The 18,094-nt window shown below is 37.3% G+C and overlaps 1 pseudogene; it reads right to left on the reverse strand.

Annotated features, from left to right (window-relative positions):
• Positions 1-15,836: 15,836 nt before the first annotated feature.
• LOC105492327 (60 kDa heat shock protein, mitochondrial pseudogene) lies at positions 15,837-17,815 on the reverse strand (annotated as a pseudogene).
• Between the last annotated feature and the right edge of the window lie 279 nt (positions 17,816-18,094).

Genomic DNA, 18,094 nt, shown 5'->3' on the forward strand with positions numbered 1-18,094 from the left:
GCAGAACATGCAGGCTTGTTACATAGGCATATGTGTGCCATGGTGGTTTACTGCACCTATTGACCCATCCTCTACCTTCTCTCCCCTCACCTCCCACCCCCCAACAAGCCCTGGTGTGTGTTGTTCCCCTCCCCGTGTCCATGTGTTCTCATTGTCCAACTCCCACTTACGACTGAGAACACGCAGTGTTTGGTTTTCTGTTCCTCTGTTAGTTTGCTGAGGATGATGACTTCCAGCTTCATCCATGTCCCTGCAAAGGACAGGATCTCATTCCTTTTTATGGCTGCATAGTATTCCACGATGTAAATGTACCACATTTTTTTTTTATCCAGTCTATCATTGATGGGCATTAGGTTGATTCCTTGTCTTTGCTATTGTAAATAGTGCTTCAGTAAACATACTTATGCATGTGTATTTATAGTAGAACAATTTATATTCCTTTGGGTATATAACCAGTAATGGGATTGTTGGGTCAAATGGTATTTCTGGTTCTAGATGTTTGAGGAATTTACCATACCGTCTTCTACAATGGTTGAACTAATTTACATTCCCGCCAACAGTGTAAAAGCATTCCTATTTCTCCACAGCCTCACCAGCATCTATTATTTCCTAGCATTTTGATAATCGTCATTCTGACTAGCATGATATGGTATCTCACTGTGGTTTTGATTTGCGTTTCTCTGATGATTAGTAATGTTGAGCTTTTTTCATATGTTTGTTGGGCATGTAAATGTCTTCTTTTAAGAAGTATTTGTTCATATCCTTTGCCCACTTTTTGATGGGGTTGTTTGTTTTTTCTTGTAAATATGTTTAAGTTCCTTGTAAATTCTGGATATTAGACCTTTGTCAGAAGGGTGGATTGCAAAAATGTTCTCCCATTTCGTAGGCTGCCTGTTCACTCTGATGATAGTTTCTTTTGCTGTGCAGAAACATTTTAGTTTAATTAGATCCCATTTATCAATTTTGGCTTTGGTTGTAATTGTTTTTGGCATTTGTTATGAAGTCTTTGCCCATGCCTATATCCTGAATGGTATTGCCTAGGTTTTCTTCTAGGGTTTTTATGGTTTTGGGATTTACATTTAAGTCTTTAATCCATCTTGAGTTAATTTTCGTATAAAGTGTAAGTAAGGGGTCCAGTTTCAGTTTTCTGCGTATGTCCATCCAGTTTTCCCAGAACCATTTAATGAATAGAAGATCCTTACCCCATTGCTTGTTTTTGTCAGGTTTGTTGAACATCCAATGGTTGTAGATGTGTGGTGTTATTTCTGAGATCTCTGTTCTGCTTTATTGGTCTATATGCCTGTTTTAGTACCAGTACCATGCTGTTTTGGTTACTGTAGCTTTGTAGTACAGTTTGAATTTGCATAGTGTGATGCCTCCAGCTTTGCTCTTTTTGCTTAGGATTGTCTTGGCTATATGGGATCTTCTTTGATTCCATATGAAATTTAAAATAGTTTGTTCTAATTCTGTGAAGAATGTCAATGGTAGTTTGATGGGAATAGCATTGAATCTATAAATGACTTTGGGCAGTATGGCCATTTTCATTATATTGATTCTTCCTATCCATGAGGATGGATTGCTTTTTTCCATTTGTTTGTATCCTCTCTGATTTCCTTGATAAGTGGTTTGTAATTCTCCTTGAAGAGGCCCTTCACATTCTTTGTTAGCTGTATTCCTAGGTATTTTATTATCTTGTAGTGATTGTGAATGGGAGTTCATTCATGATTTGGCTCTCTGCTTGCCTATTGTTGGTATAAAGAATGCTCGTGAGTTTTGCACATTGATTTTGTATCCCGATACTTTGCTGAAGCTGCTTATCAGTTCAAGAAGTTTTTGGGCTGAGATGATGTGGTTTTCCAAATATGAAATTATGTCATCTGCAAGCGGAGACAACTTGACTTTCTCTCTTCCTATTTGAATACCCCTAATTTCTTTCTGTTGCCTGATTGCCCTGGCCAGAACTTCCAATACTATGTTGAATAGGAGTGGTGAGAGAGGGCGTGTTTGTCTTGTACCAGTTTTCAAAGGGAATGCTTCCAGCTTTTGCCCATTCAATATGATATTGGCTGTGTGTTTGTCATAAATAGCTCTTACTATTTGAGATGAGATGTTGAATTTTTTTGGAGGGCTTTTCTGCATCTATGGAGATAATCATGTGGTTTTTGTGCATGTCTGTAGTCCCAGCTGGCTGGTAGGCTGAGGTGGGAGAATCACCTGAGCCTAGGTGGTTGAGACTGCAGTGAGCCGAGATCATGTCACAGCACTCCAGCCTGGGCAACATAGTAAGAGCCTAGCAAAAAAAAAAAAAAAGAAGAAAGAAAAAAATTCATGTAAAGTGTTAATCTGGTAGATGCACAGATAAAAACACTTTAAAATGCAATCAACTTAAAGTAAGAATAATATACGTCTTTTTTTTATCAGAATTTTATTTTATTTTTTCACTCAAAATGTTGTAATAATTAGCTTGATAATGTACAAGGAGAGGAATGTCTTTATAAATTCCATGACTAATTTATGGAGCATCACTTTTTATAAATTTAGTTGGAGATACTTTGATTCAAGTAAATAGATGTTTCCATCAACTTCAGTAGAAACAGAGTTAGACTTGAGAATAAGAGCTCTGTTTAATCTTATGACCAGGAATGTATTGAAAGTCAATTGTGTCATAAAGATCATCAAAGTCTCAGTGGATTGTTCTGTTTACATTTAAAATCTTGGACTTTATAACTAATATTAATCATCAGGAGTGAAGAAAGGTGAAAACAGCTTTCTGCTTAGCTTCTATTAATCATTTCAAATCATTTTTTCCTCAGTTTCCTTAGGGAAACTATAGGTTTTAAACAATGTACTTTTATTATTATTATCTTTATTTTTTCTTTTTGAGATAGAGTGTCACTCCATCAGCCAGGCTGGAGTGCAGTGGCACAATCTCAGCTCACTGTGACCTCCACTTCCTGGGTTCAAGTGATCCTCCTGCCTCAGACTCCTGAGTAGCTGGGACTACAGGCATATGACAGTATGCCCCATCTATTTTTGTATTTTTAGGTACAGATGGGGTTTTGCCATGTTGGCCAGGCTGGTTTTGAACTCCTGGCCTCAAGCGATCCACCCGGCTAGGCCTCCCAAAGTGTCGGGATTACAGGAGTGAGCCACCACACCTGCAATACTTTTATTGGTAAACAGTTGAAATAATTGACAGCTCACATGCCTTTTAAAAGAAGATAGTAATTAAAAACAACACACTTCCAGCAGACCATCTGCTGTCCACAAACATCACAGAAAGCCATCCTAAACTTGAAATGATGGTTTAAGGTAAGAACAGCTTCTCTCTCAAGTTTTAGTGAGGGAGAAACAATTTTTTTATATCTACTTAAGAAATAGCACAGATTTTAAAATAATATTAAAAGAATTTTAGAGATCTTAATCAACACAGTATGGGTATGCTTAAATATTATCTTTTATCTTACAAATATATATTTTAAGTATTTCAAAATAAATAACAAAGAAAGCTTCCTATTGTCTATTGTCCCCATGTTATCGGCCTGTTTTTATTCTCATTTTTTCCTTTGGGATTTTCTAAGACGTCTGTTAACCTGAAGGGGCCACTTTAACAAGGGGCTATCAGCAGTTTGTTTTTTAACAAGCTATCTCATAAACAAAACTATTTTATTTCCATGTGAACTTAAAATTATTAAGATTTAGTCCATGAACCTACTTTTTTCAATTAAAAAATATTTTGTCTTTTTATTAGGCCAATATACTACTGAACCGAATGCATTTTCAAAATACAACTTAAATTGCTCCTTTATTGACAGTGTTTAAATGATGCATGGTATTAGATGTTAGAATTTGTTGTGAAAATTAATTAGATATTTCTAAATATGTGTTTGCTTTATCACTTTCACTCTTGTAAAAATGAGATGTTGATTTTTAGTGAATCTTCCTTGATATTAAATCTTTAGCACAAATGAATCAAATTCCTTGTCATCTAATAGAGCTTACTCTTTAATACACAAGACAATTTTTGGTGTCAAAAATAATATGATCTAGTGAACTTGGTATAGTGATCTCTTGTCTTTAGTAAACTATGACAAATTTACATTTTAGTATAAGTAGACTTTCAATTTCTGTCTCTCCTTTCAGCATTTTGCTGTAGTAGCGAAATAGTTTCTTAGCAAGGGAAGAAAAAGGATTAACTTGACTAAAACCCAGTTAAAATGCAAATGAAATGAATTTCTGGGCAATAAAGCATGCATTAACCTGGAACTCTAATGAAGATAATAGTAAAAAGCCCCTGGAATATTTTATGCACCTCTATCTACTTCATCTTTATGCTCATTCAGATGTAAAACTTCCAATCATTTTAGAGGCTTTGCATTTCTGTTTGCCACAAACATGATTAACAGCTTTATTGCTCCATTTTATCCAGAGACACTCTCGGATCTACTTCATTTTACTCACTGAAAACCAAGCCATGAAAGCAGAAAAAAAAAAGAATCATATCTTGTTTCTACGATTTATGTTCATTTCATAGGAATTGCTAAAAATCAGTATTAGTGGTGGAATATAAATTGACTAAGTATCATGAAATCTCAAAAGAATTTTACACTGAAAACAAAAGAAAATTTAATGTTTATGTAACATTAACATCTGAATTACTAGGCTAGAAATAAGAGGGGATGGTTTTGTCAGAGGCATTTGAACCAGAGAGACTCCATCTTGAATAGGGGCTGGGTCACATAAAGCTGAGACCTGCTGGGCTGCATCCCCAGTGAGTTAGGCATTCTGTCACAGGATGAGATAGGAGGTTGGCACAAGACACAGGTCACAAAGGGCTTGCTGATAAAACAGGTTGCAATAAAGAAGTCGGCCCAAATCTACGAAACCCAAGATGGCAACAAGAGTGACCTCTAGTCATCCTCACTGCGCATTATATGCTAGTTACAAGGTATTCGCATGCTAAAAGATACTCCCACCAGAGCCCTGACAGTTTACAGATAGCATGTCAACGCCAGGAAGTTACCCTATGCAGTCTAAAAAGTGTAGGAACCCTCAGTTCCTGGAATTACCACCTCCTTTGCCAGAAAACTCATGAATAATCTACACCTTGTTTAGCATGTAATCAAGAAATAACCACAAAAATGGGCAACCAGCAACCTTCTGTACTGCTCTGCCTATGGAGTGGCCACTCATTTATTTCTTTACTTTCTTAATAAACTTGCTTTCACTTTATGGAATTGCCTGGAAATCTTTCTTGCGCAAGATTCAAGAACTGTCTCCTGAGGTCTGGATAGGGACCCCTTTTCTATAACAGTTTCTTCCTATAAACAGAGACATAGATCCCTGTTATCACCCTGTAGATAGAGCTTAGCCACTTGTGGGCTGAGGAGGAGAGTCTTTTCATATTGCTGATGGATTTTGCTGAGGCAGGTACCCTTTCTGAGGAGACAAACCGCAGTTTAAGCAAACAGAACTAGGTCATTTCTTTTACCTTGTTAGACCTATTCACATTTTGCTCAAAGGCTTTTTAAAAATTCAGAGGATTTTAATATATTATCCTATAAAATAATTGTGTAATCTATTATTATAATAGATCATAAAAGAGTATGGTCATTATGGAGTAAGTACTGTTCCAGAATCATAAAATGTTAATAAGTGGTCAAGGTCAAGAAAATATAGGATAGGTTGAGAGTTAAATCTACAGAAGCTGGCACATTGTGAGTTGAAATAGCTGCAAAAGATTCATGAAGTCTATTCTATGCCACGAACAGTATCCCTGAAACTAATTTAAATAATTAGTTTTACTATTTTCATGTTCATCCGTTAGAAAGCATATGGTATAGCCTCAATGATTACAGCAATAAAAAAGGACCATTTGCTAGTCATAGCAATGCTGTGACTAGGAGATGTGAGGTCAAATAGAGCTCAAGAAAGTAGTCTTGAAACTAAAAGCCACAGAAATATGTCATTTAATGTGCATTATCCACTTTTATGTGCAGTATGCTTTTGATATTGAAAAAAAAAGTATTTTGGCCTTGACTATATGTTTTCATCTATCTATCAGAGAGAACAAAAGAAGTCATTGAATTAACTGGGGCAAATGAATTACTAAGTGGGTGGCCCCATCTATTTATTCTATTTGATAGACAATCTGTGGTCTTTCTCTTTCTGAAGTCAGAAGATTAACTTTGCTAACTGCTTCATGAATCAACGATCCTTTATCAAGTACATGCTCTGTCCTTTAGGAAATACAAAGCACCTTGCTGCCTGATGACTCAGATGCTACTTTAAATAGCTCGGGATATGGAACTCTTTTATTGTCCCACTTAAATTATTCTTTCTACAGTTAGAGTTGAACTGTGATTCTACCATAAAATATGTACCTATATACTCATTTATATTCATATGATCATAGAGTGCTTAATCTTAGCTCCTTTGGAACAATTAGTTCTATTCGAGTTGTGCTGGGGGTCATGCTCTTTCCCACTGTTTCTACCTGCTCTACGTCTACCTTCTTTCTGAGTTCTTCCTCATTATTTAAGAGAAGAGTCCTTACATGAATAGGACTTTATTGTGCTTATCGGAAGCAGCAGGGCTTTGTCTCTGTGAAATCTTTCTACTTTGAATGTGTAATGTATGTTTTACTCTTTATGTTTCTCTACTATTTCATTCCTTAATGGTGGTGGGGACAAGCTACATTCTTGGTGAATTCTTGGTATGTAGGTTATTGGCTTGGAGACCAGAAGTGAGAGCACTTGACTAAGCACCACCACCATTTTTGATGGCCTAACTGTTTTCTCCAGGCACATTCTTACATGTCTAATATCACTTTATTTGTTGGAGAACTTCTGCCCTTCATTCAGTGTTGTATATCCTTCTGGTAAACAATCCAGTCAAGGTGCCAGTATCATCACACTCATCCTCTATGCTGTTAATCAGTTGGATGAGCATAGGTTCAGGCATCATTATTATGACAAAAATTGATGCACGGAATTTGAATCAAATTATATCTCAGGGAGGTTGTAGAAATGTATGCTATTCAATACATAGGCTTTAGGCATAGAAGGATACAACATTACTTAAAATTAAGATACAGATAATTATTTCAATTAATAAAAATTGCGTAATACCATTTGATAAGGTCTGAAAAGGAAAAGAGTGCTATTCTACTAATAACTTTTTCCTTGCCACAATGTTTTCCACACTTTTGAGACTTTTAATGAACACTAGATATATTTAGGTCTGTTGTTTTGAGATTTCACTATATTGGCCAAAATATGTGTTAATGGGAGTAGTTTAAAAATATTATAACAATAATAACAATCAACTTATAAAATCTTCCTGGTGATTTTAAAAAATTCCTCATCAATTTAATTATTCAATAGACAGTAAGGTTAAATTGAACACAGACATCCAATTTCAAATATCTGATATAAATTATAATGCTATGATAATATATGGGATATAAATTAAAGCCTAAGTAACATTTTTAATTCAAGATGTTCTGGGCAGCAATAGCATATGATTGCCATGGAATCCCATTACAGTTAACAACAGGAAGCTTTCATGTCCCTATCAAAAGAACATGAAAATTATTTTTTTGAGCCCCCCTCTACTTTTAGCATTCTGGAACCCTTTCCCCTGCCTCCGCCATTCACATGCTTACTTCCTACAGCCATCTGTGCATAACACCTGACTCAGACCCTTCTGCATACACCCATCCAAACAATACTGATGCCTGTGACAAGGGGGCCTTTTCGTAATACTCACAAGGTCGGTGTCTTACAGTGCACAGCATCACGGGAATTCCAGACATTTTCATGGGTATATTTTGTCTTCTCTTTTTCACAGCTACCTTCTTTTGCCATGAGTTTCAGTCCTTGCCACATAAAAAGTCTGTGTCAGATTTTCAGGCGTCCTAAGCCTTAAGGCTTCTACCTATTATCTATTTAGATCTGGATCAGAGTGGGAGAACGGAATCTTTTCTTCTCAAAACGCACAGCATGGGGGTGGATAACAATCCCTGATGGATGTCGATCTTTCTCGCAACACGTCTGGACTGTGGGCAGGATCATTCAAACAATGGAGTGACAGGGAGGTGAGGATTGTCCAGGAAGCCACTCATGCTAACCTCACTAATATAAACAAGTTCTTGAGACCCCCACATTCAGGGACCTGGAAGAGAAGCCACGTACGAAACTGTTCCAAATTAGGCACAAAGGTGAGCTGTTTCTATGCCTATATTGGGAGAGAAACCTAAACGGAAGAAAAATAGTCCAGAGGCTTTAAACGTATAAATGAGTGAGTTGTATAATAGTGGAGGTTGAGACAACCTAACAGAGTTAATACTTTGAGGGAAAGAGGCGAGAAACAGAGCCTGAAATGATTGGAGTCAAATAATAATTGTTACCATTAGCTCAAACATTTATATTTTAATACGTGGTTAAGATACTCAGAAGAGAGAATCCAGATGCTTCTGTCCTATCTGCTTTGGTTGTTCTTTTCCCTTGATTCTGTTACAACTACTTTTTCTTCTCACTTAACTGTTTTTCTGCTTTTTTTCCCTTCCTTCACTCTCTCCCATGGGACTTAGCTAACAGCCTCAAGCGTGCTTTCTCTCTATGAAATGTGTCATCTTCCTTCACTGTCTCCCATGGGACTTAGCTAACAGCCTCAATAATGCTTTCTCTCTATGAAATGTGTCTTCTAATTTTAATTCGTTTGTGTTCTTTGTGTTAATATGTCACTTACATCATTAATGGTGATAATTTACATCCAACATTCTAGATGAGATACATGTGAGTTATTAGCTGGAATCACTTGACTGTATTGTGGCAAAGGATGGTGAAAACCTTTATTTAGAAAGATTTTATAGTAAGGGACCTTTATTTTTAATGATTAATAAAAGAGAAAAAATAATATGATGATCCCTCCACAGGAATTTACATTTAATTGGTAAAAACTTACATCAAATTATGTCTTTAAATCCCAATGATGTTTGTGTTTAAAGTACAGTGAAGGATTTAGAATGTCACCACTCGACTCTCCTATAAATAAGTATGAGGCAGGTTTTGGTTATGATTGTACTAGAGATAGAGATACAACTCTTTTGTTTGACATGTGTAGTATTGCCATGTACCAAAGTATGAAACGAGATCTGGAGAGAGCTTCTGACTAACAAATGGTTTTTGAAATTTTAATGGTAAGATATAAATTATGCTGTAACAGAATTTATAAGAGAGCAGTATCATATAAATCATAATTATATAATTAACATTTAATCATATAATATGTTGCTTCAAAAATAGGATAAACAGATTATTTGATTTCAAGAGCAAATGAATCCTAGTCAATTGTGTGTGGTTTACACAGAACCATCCAGGGTGGTCCTGGAGATGAGAATTTTCTCCTCTTTAAGCTTTCTTTTCTGCCATGCTTGTCTGTACATGGACATTTGTAGAAACATTTTTATTTTGACTTACCTATTTGCTTAAATTTTTCTATTGTATTTATTTTTGGAAGTAGAATATTAATGTTATGCAAATAATCTAATAATTTTGGCAAACATACAATCAAAGTAGGGGGATAGTATAGAGTTAAAGCATGGCCATAAGAATACAATTCAAAAAGTGATATTTTATCTCCTTATTAATGTTCATTATTTAACACTGATTAGATCTAAACACAATTAGTCTCACAATGTGTAATATCTAATTTTGCTTTTTAGTACTATAAATGTGGAGGAGTTTCACTCTTTTGTTTAATGTTATTCATTTACAAAAGAAAAATTTAAATTAATAGTCTGGCTGGATTATTGAATTTTTTAACATAACACTATTTTATAATATAGTCTACTCATAAACTTTTTACTATTGTACAAGGTTTTGTTATGTATAATGTCCTTCTTTTGTTCTCATTTTGCCTGCTATCTTTCTTTGGTGCAACTTATTCTAATGTGTATGGAAACTATACTTTTTAATAAAATCTTCCATGTAGCCATCTTTCTTCACAGGTATTTTGAGTAAGAAAGTTTTTCAATAATGCATTTATAGAACTGTTTCACTCCATCCATCCCACATGGAGAATGCCTTAGGATGAGATTTAAATTTATTTTAATAACATATTGGTAATATTCATTATCTTCTAATCCAACTCAGTTTTTGGTTCTGTAATGTAGAACTCTGTAACTTAAAAACCACTTTATGGAACACCTGTTTTGTACCATTTCTGATCTCCTTTCCCTCCCTCCCTCTCATAATCCAAATGTTGCTGTAGTAAGCCACTCTACATGGGCTCCAGTCTACTTTACCTAGTCACCACCTGACATGCCTTGCTATACCCTATGCTTCTTGTTCTAGAATGTATTTCAGTTGAGAGTTCCAAAACGCATTTTCTGCAGGTTCTTTGGGATAGAGCAAGATATTAAACAGCTCAACATTGTATCATTTGTCCTTACTCCTCCTTGGATTTATACATCTTAGTAAGTAAAAGAAAAGCACGTAAGTCCTCTACTTCACACTCTACTTTGTAGATAACCTATGTGAAGAGAGTTGGAACCACAAATGGCCCTAGAAAGTAGATCCTAAGGATCAGAGTTCGCACATGAATTACTAAGAAGCTGAGCTAAACTTTTTAGTAATTAATGTGTGAAGGAGGTACTTGTGTGGTGGTAAAGTCTGGCATTCAATGTAATACAGCTACTGTGGTTTTAACTTGTGCTTAATGAGGATGGTGTAAATAGGAAAGTAAGCCATTGTGATGCTCATTTCCTGGGCACTTGACCTGTATGGGAAAAATAAGTAAACATGACAAGCTGACTTTGTTTCACTGATTGGAACATTTTTAAAAATTAAAATGTTAGGCTCAGAACAGCAACATTCAACTAAATGCATACTGAGGAGGACATAAGGTCTCTAAGGTAACTTTTAAGCAGATTATGGTCTTCTGTAACCACAGAAAAGTTTGTTCTGAAAATCAGGCCAAAGTTCAAAATATAAAAGTGGATGACCTTGTGAAGTCTTCACAGATCTCCTTTATCAAAGTCAAGGTATTCTGGAAAAAAAAACTGTGAGACTCAAACCTGGAATGGGTGACAAGCCAAAGAAGCTTACATTCCATGTGTCCCTTGGACATTTTGAGGAAGGTTCAAAATATGCCCATTTAAGATCATGGTAATGAAGAATTTTGTCTCTTGTGGGATTAAAGTCTTAATATCCGTAACAGGAAGCAGCTCAGAACAAATTAATTGCTCACTAAGTCTGAGGGTATATTAGTCAGAGTTTTCTAGAGGGACAGAACTAATAGGATAGATGTACATGTAAAGGAGTTTATTAAGGAATATTGACTCACACAATCACAAGGAGAAATCCCACAGTAGGACGTCAGCAAGCTGAGGAGCAAGGGAGCCAGCAGGAGTTCCAAAGCATCAAAAGTAGGGAAGCAGACAGTTCAGTCTTTGGTCTGTGGTTAAAGGTCCAAACATCCAAAAGCTGAAAAACTTGGAGTATGATATTCGAGGGTGGGAAGCATCCAGCACGTGGGAAAGATGTCAGCTGGAGAACTAAGCCAGTCTAGTCTGTCCACATTCTTCTGCCTGCTTTATTCTGACCTTGCTGCCGCTGATTAGATTTTGCCCATCCGGACTGAGGATGGGTCTGCCTTTCCCAGTCAACTGACTCAACTGTTATTATCCTTTGGCAACACCCTCACCGGGAACAATACTTTGCATCCTTCAATCCCATCAAGTTGACACTCAATATTAACCATTACAGAGGGTAATCTAGAAATTGTAGCAGAGGAGGAAAAAGATAATGGCTATTACTACAATCTGTGATCAGTTGCGGTAATGGGGAATGTAGCTTGCCTGAAGGCTTTTAGTTATTGCATATGGCTACCACTTAAAAGGAAATGTTTTTTATTGAACTTTTTCTTCCACTTTTGTTAAAAAAAAGAAAAAGATCAGGACCTCTTATTCTGATAGATATGTAATCCCTATATTGCAACATGAGAGCCTAATATATTGGAAAAAATGGGTTTGGTTCTGATGGCACAGCCAGTATACTGGATCAGACACATTAAATATAGCATTTTGTATATATTTTTGCGGGGTCACCTCTCTGTGGACACAGATGCAACCTGATTGTGCCTGACATCGTGTTGGTACAACATCTCTTTGCCTCATTTCCTGAAATTCACTCTTGTTGCCATTATGGGAACCTCTAGATACCTACTCATATGATACTTGGGAGTGTGAGGGCATTAATGGCAAACAGTTATGATGATATGGTTTGGCTGTGTCCTCACCAAAATCTCGTCTTGAATTGTACTCCCATAATGCCCATGTGTTGTGCAAAGGACTCAGTAGGGGATAATTTGAGTCATGGGAGTGGTTCCCCCATACTGTTCTCGTGGTAGTGAAAAAGTTTCATGAGATCTGATGGTTTAATCAGGGTTTCCACTTTTGCATCTTCCTTATTTTCATTTGATTCTGCCACGTAAAAAGTGCCTTTCATTGTCCACCATGATTCTCAGGCCTCTTCAGCCATGTGGAACTGTAAGTCCAATTAAATCTCTTTTACTTCTCAGTCTCTGGTATGTCTTTAACAGCAGTGAGAAAATGGACTAATAGAGTAAAGTGGTACCGGGAGTGGGATGTTGCTGAAAATATACCCAAAAATTTGGAAGTGACTTTGGAACTGGGTAACAGACAGAAGCTGGAACAGTTTGGAGGGTTCAGAAGAAGACAGAAAAATATGAGAAAGTTTGGAACTTCCTGGGAACTTGCTGAATGGCTTTGACCAAAAGCCTGATAGCGATATGGACAATAAACTCCAGGCTGAGATGGTCTCTGATGGAGATGTTGAAATTTTTGGGAACTGGAGCAAAGGTGACTCTTGTTATGTTTCAGCAAAGAGACTGGAAGCATTTTGCCCCTGCCCTAGAAATTTGTGGAACTTTGAACTTGAGAGAGATGATTTAGGATATCTGATAGAAGAAATTCCTAAGCATCACAGCATTCAAGAGGTGAACTGGGTGCTATTAAAAACATTCAGTTTTACAAGGAAAGCAGAGCATAAAAGTTTGGAAAATTTGCAGCTTGACAATGTGATAGAAAAAGAAAAATCCATTTTCTGAGGAGAAATTCAATTGGCTGCATAAATTTGCATAAGTAATGAGGAGCTTAATTGTTAATTCCAAGACAAAGGGGAAAATGTCTCCAGGGCATGTCAGAGGTTTTCATGGCAGCCCCTCCCATCACAAGCCCAGAGGCCTAGGAGAAAATTATTTTGTGCGCCAGACCCAGGGACCCTGTGCTGTGTGGAGCCAAGAAACTTGGTGCCCTGTGTCCCAGCTGCTCCAGCTGTGGCTGAAAGGGGCCAATGTGGAGCTTGGGCTATGGCTTCATAGGTTGCAAGCCCCAAGCCTTGGCTGCTTCCAAGTGGCGTTGAGCCTGTGAGCGCACAGATGTCAAGAACTGGGGTTTGGGAACCTCTGCCTAGATTTCAGAAGATGTATGGAAACACCTGGATGGCCAGGAAGCAGTTTGCTGCAGGTGAGTGGGGGGCACTCATGGAGAACCTCTGTTTGGGCAGTGCAGAAGAGAAATGTGGGGTCAAAGACCCCACACAGAGTCCCTAATGGGGAACTGCCTAGTGGAGCTCCGAGAAGAGGGCCACCATCCTCCAGACCTCAAAACGGTAGATCCACAGACAGCTTGCATTGTGTACCCGGAAAAGTCGCAGACACTCAATGCCAGCCCATGAAAGCATCTGGCAGGGAGGCTGTAGTTTGCAAAGCCACAAAGGTAGAGCTGCCTAAGAACATGGGAACCCACCTCTTGCATTAGTTTGACCTGGATGTGAGACCTGGAGTCAAAGGGGATAATTTTGTAGTTTTAAAATTTGACTGCCCCACTGGATTTTGGACCTTTATGGGCCCCATAACCCCTGTGTTTTGGTGAATTTCTCCCATTTTGAATGGCTGTATTTATCCAATACCTGCACCCCCACTGCGTCTAGGAATAACTCTCTTGCTTTTGATTTTACAGGCTTATAGGCAGAAGAGACTTGCCTTGTCTCAGATGAGACTTTGAATTGTGGACTTTTGGGTTAATGCTGAAATAATTTAAGACTTTGGGGGACTGTTGGGAAGGCATGATTGGTTTTGAAATGTGAGGACATGAGATTTGGTGGGGCCAGGAGTGGAATGATATGGTTTGGCTGTGTCCCCACCCAAATCTCACCTTGAATTTTACTCCCATAATTCCCACTTGTTGTGGGAGACACCCGGTGGGAGATCATTTGAATCATGGGGACAGTTCCCCCATCTTGTTCTCATGGTAGTAAATATGCCTTACTTTTATAAGGGGTTTTTGCTTTTGCATCTTACTCATTTTCTGTTGCTAACGCCATGTAAGAAGTGCCTTTTACCTCCTGCCGTGAATCTGAGGCCTCCCCAACCCTGTGGAACTGTAAGTCCAATTAAACCTCTTTTTCTTCCCAGTCTCAGGTATGCCCATATCAGCAGCATGAAAACAGCCTAATACATATATCTTTTACCAATAGAAGATAAAAGCCAGTTGATAAATCCTACTCTCTTTCTTCTCCATGATGGTGTTCCTGAGATGTACTATGTATAGCTAAGATGGTACATACCTGTGACTTTAATAATTAATCACTTAGTGCTGGGCCTTAGTGCTTTGACCCCTTCCCTGCATTCTCTAGGACTACATGATTAGTGCACTGAAGGTCTCTGCCTCAGATTTCATTTTCTGGGAAACTCAAAATATCATCCAATAAAAAAAACTAAATAAATTAATCAATAAAGACTATTTTGTATTTAGAAAATATACTAAAACTAAATGTGTCTCACTTTTTTCTTTTATTAAAATTAAGTTTTCAAAAAAAAACTGTTTCTTTTTTCTTCTTTTCTATTCTTTCCTTTTTTTTTTTTTTTTTCCTTTCTTTCTTTTTTGAGACAGAGTCTCACTCTGTCGCCCAGGCTGGAGTGCAGTGGTGCAATCTCGGCTCACTACAACCTCTGCCTCCCAGGTTCAAGCAATTCTCCTGCCTCAGTCTCCCAAGTAGCTGGGGTTACAGGTGTGTGCCACTGTGTCTGTTTAATTTTTGTATTTATAGTAGAGACAGGGTTTTACCATGTTGGCCACGCTCATCTCAAACTCCTGACCTCAGGTGATCCCCCCACCTCAGCCTCCCAACTCTACTGTTTCTAAGATTTTCTTGTCTGCTGTTCCCTTCTTTGAAGAGTAATTTGGAAATATTTGCTATAAACCTTTTTTCCGGCATTGTGCTTTCAATAAATTATCGAAAGGATCTAATCTAAAGGTGGCTGCAAAACTTCATTTTTATAAACTGTAAACAAATTTTTTTTACACAAAGGTTGTCACCTAATCATATATTTATCTAATTTAAACACCATTGTTCTTACTGTCTGCAGAAAGGCTGCTTCTTAACTTCCAATCTAATGATGGCAAGCACTAAATCCTGACTTTAACAGAATACTAATAAAAATGCCTCAGTTATTTAAGTTGAAAGCAATACTTTGGTAAATGGCTCTTGCAACGAATATTGGGAATGTACAAATATATTTTTTATTCAAAAATTCAAAATAAATTATCTTACAGACAATGACAGCAATAGACCATTATATATTGTCAACGAAAATGGTCACTGGTGATTACAGTGATTTCTTAAACATCAGCTAGCCTTTTCTCCTATCATTTTCTTTAACTGACTTCTCTGAAGTTATTGGTTAGAAACACTGCCTTGAGCTTTCTGTCACAGTTTATTCATAATGGTGAAGTGCTATTCTGGAAGTTAGAACATACCACCTCCCATTCCTCCCATTGCCCCCATATCAGGGTCCTTCTCTTATTTAGGTGTTTCTGTCACTACACCGTCTGCTGTAGTCAAAGCCATTTCAGCAGCATCCACTAAAGTGGTTCTCCAGTGATTCCTTTCCCCACCATATTCACAAAATCTCAAAGCATAATGTCATAACCAATCTCTGAGGATCATTGCATAATTTTCTCAACTTTCAAAGATTCTTCAACATCTGCATTCCTAGCCATAGTCACTGCAGAAATTTTGAGTGGTCTGTTAATAATACATATGCCAACTTTTTATCTTTATAATGAATCCAAGGCTGGAATGCACCAAAGCAATTCAACAATCCCTTCCCAGAACAATACCTTCTTCAAAACTAGCTATTGTAGCATTAAGGGTATCTGTTACTTCTTTTCATTGACTTTGACATCACTCATCCCACCAAGCTTCAGCACAGCTACTTCAACTGATTTTTTTTGCCAGGTATCAATTTCATTCAGTTTTTCTTTTTTTTTTTTTTTTCTGTTTTGTTTTGTTTTGTTTTTGATGGAGCCTCACTCTGCCACCAGGCTGGAGTACAGTGGCTCAATTTTGGCTCACTGCAACCTCTGACTCCCTAGTTCAAGCGATTCTCCTGCCTCAGCCTCCTGAGTAGCTGGGAGTACAGGTACACACCACCACACCCAGCTAATTTTTATATTTTTAGTAGAGATGGGGTTTCACCATGTTGGCCAGGATGGTCTCGATCTCCTGATCTCATGATCTGCCCACCTTGGCCTCCTAAAGTGCTGGGATTGCATGCTACTGCACCTGGCCCAGTTTTTCCTTTTTGTATTCACTAGTTGTGACATCTAACTGGAGGAGTATCTTGAATACACTTTTGAATTTGAGCCTTGTCATCATTTCCTTTTAAGAGCGTACCGTCATCTTTTGTCACAATGACCTCTCTAATTTCTTCTAAGTCATGAGGCTGAACAACTTCAAGATTTAGGGTCAACCCTTCTTGTTCAAACACTTTGTCACCAATAGCAGTAGTCGTATCTTTAAGCTTGTTCCTTCAATTGTCACTAAAACCTGGATCTTTGACTGTTACAGCCTAAAGACCAACTTTTATACTATTCAAAACAATATTTTCAGCAGTTACAACCAAGGGCTTATAGTGAGCACTGGCGATTTAAAGACCAGGTATAATGGACTGGACATTGGAAATTTCCTTTTCACTCAATAGAACATACACATACTGAAATTCATATACTATTATTCACAATATAATACACTTTTGATGTATTAATAAAGTATGGAGAAATATAGCCTTGATCAAACTTCATGCCTGCCATAATTTCTAGTTCATCTTTCAGTGTTTTTCCATTATTTACTGTGATGACACCCTTTCTTTCAGCTTTATTCATTGCATAAGAAATATGTTGCCAATTTCTTCCTCTCTGTTTGCAGAAATCGTAGCATCCTAAGCAGTTTCTTCAGGAGTTGCTACTGGTTTAGACTGATTCTTAAGTTCAGCAACTACAGAACCAATAGCTAACATAATATGTCTCCTGATTTCCACTGGATTAGCACTTTTGCTAATTTTCTCTTTCTTTGACAATAGGGCATGCCAGTACAGTAGCAGTGGTGGTGCAATCCCCAACCTCTTCATTTCTGTTACTGGAAACATCTTGAACAGGTTTAGCTTCAATATTGTCACATTTATCTTCTAAGTTAATTGAGTGTGCAACAATCACTCCGTATTTTGTTACTTTAGGACTTCCCCAACTCTGTTCAATAATCACTATTCTTCTCTTTGGCTCCATTGTAACAGCTACAGCATAGGCTTAAAGTCGTATAACTTGAAGCATTAGGGCTCAGGCTTCTACACCAAATTTCACATCTTTAGCATAAGCCCAAGTGACAGGAGAAGCTAGTACCCTGGATGCAGGTCTCATTTGGTGAGAGATTGGGAATAATCAAACCATATCTGTAAGGCAGTGGCAGGGAGCGTATGCATTGAGGCAGGTGATTATCAGCAAGTAAGGGCCAAAATCTCTTATAATTGTGATTATCATGTTATTATGTACAATAGGAGAAAATCTTTGCAAACAGATGTATAGAGTCAAGATAAATTATTTAAACAAGTTTTGATAAATATAAAAAAGAACATTATGTGGTGATTAAAATTAATATTCTGAAAGTTATGTACATATCCTTGATATGATCTTAGGAGAACAATCTGTTAAAACCTGTATATAGGGTAT

This window comes from Macaca nemestrina, chromosome 6, assembly GCF_043159975.1.
Source record: "Macaca nemestrina isolate mMacNem1 chromosome 6, mMacNem.hap1, whole genome shotgun sequence".
Classification (NCBI taxonomy): Eukaryota; Metazoa; Chordata; class Mammalia; order Primates; family Cercopithecidae; genus Macaca; species Macaca nemestrina.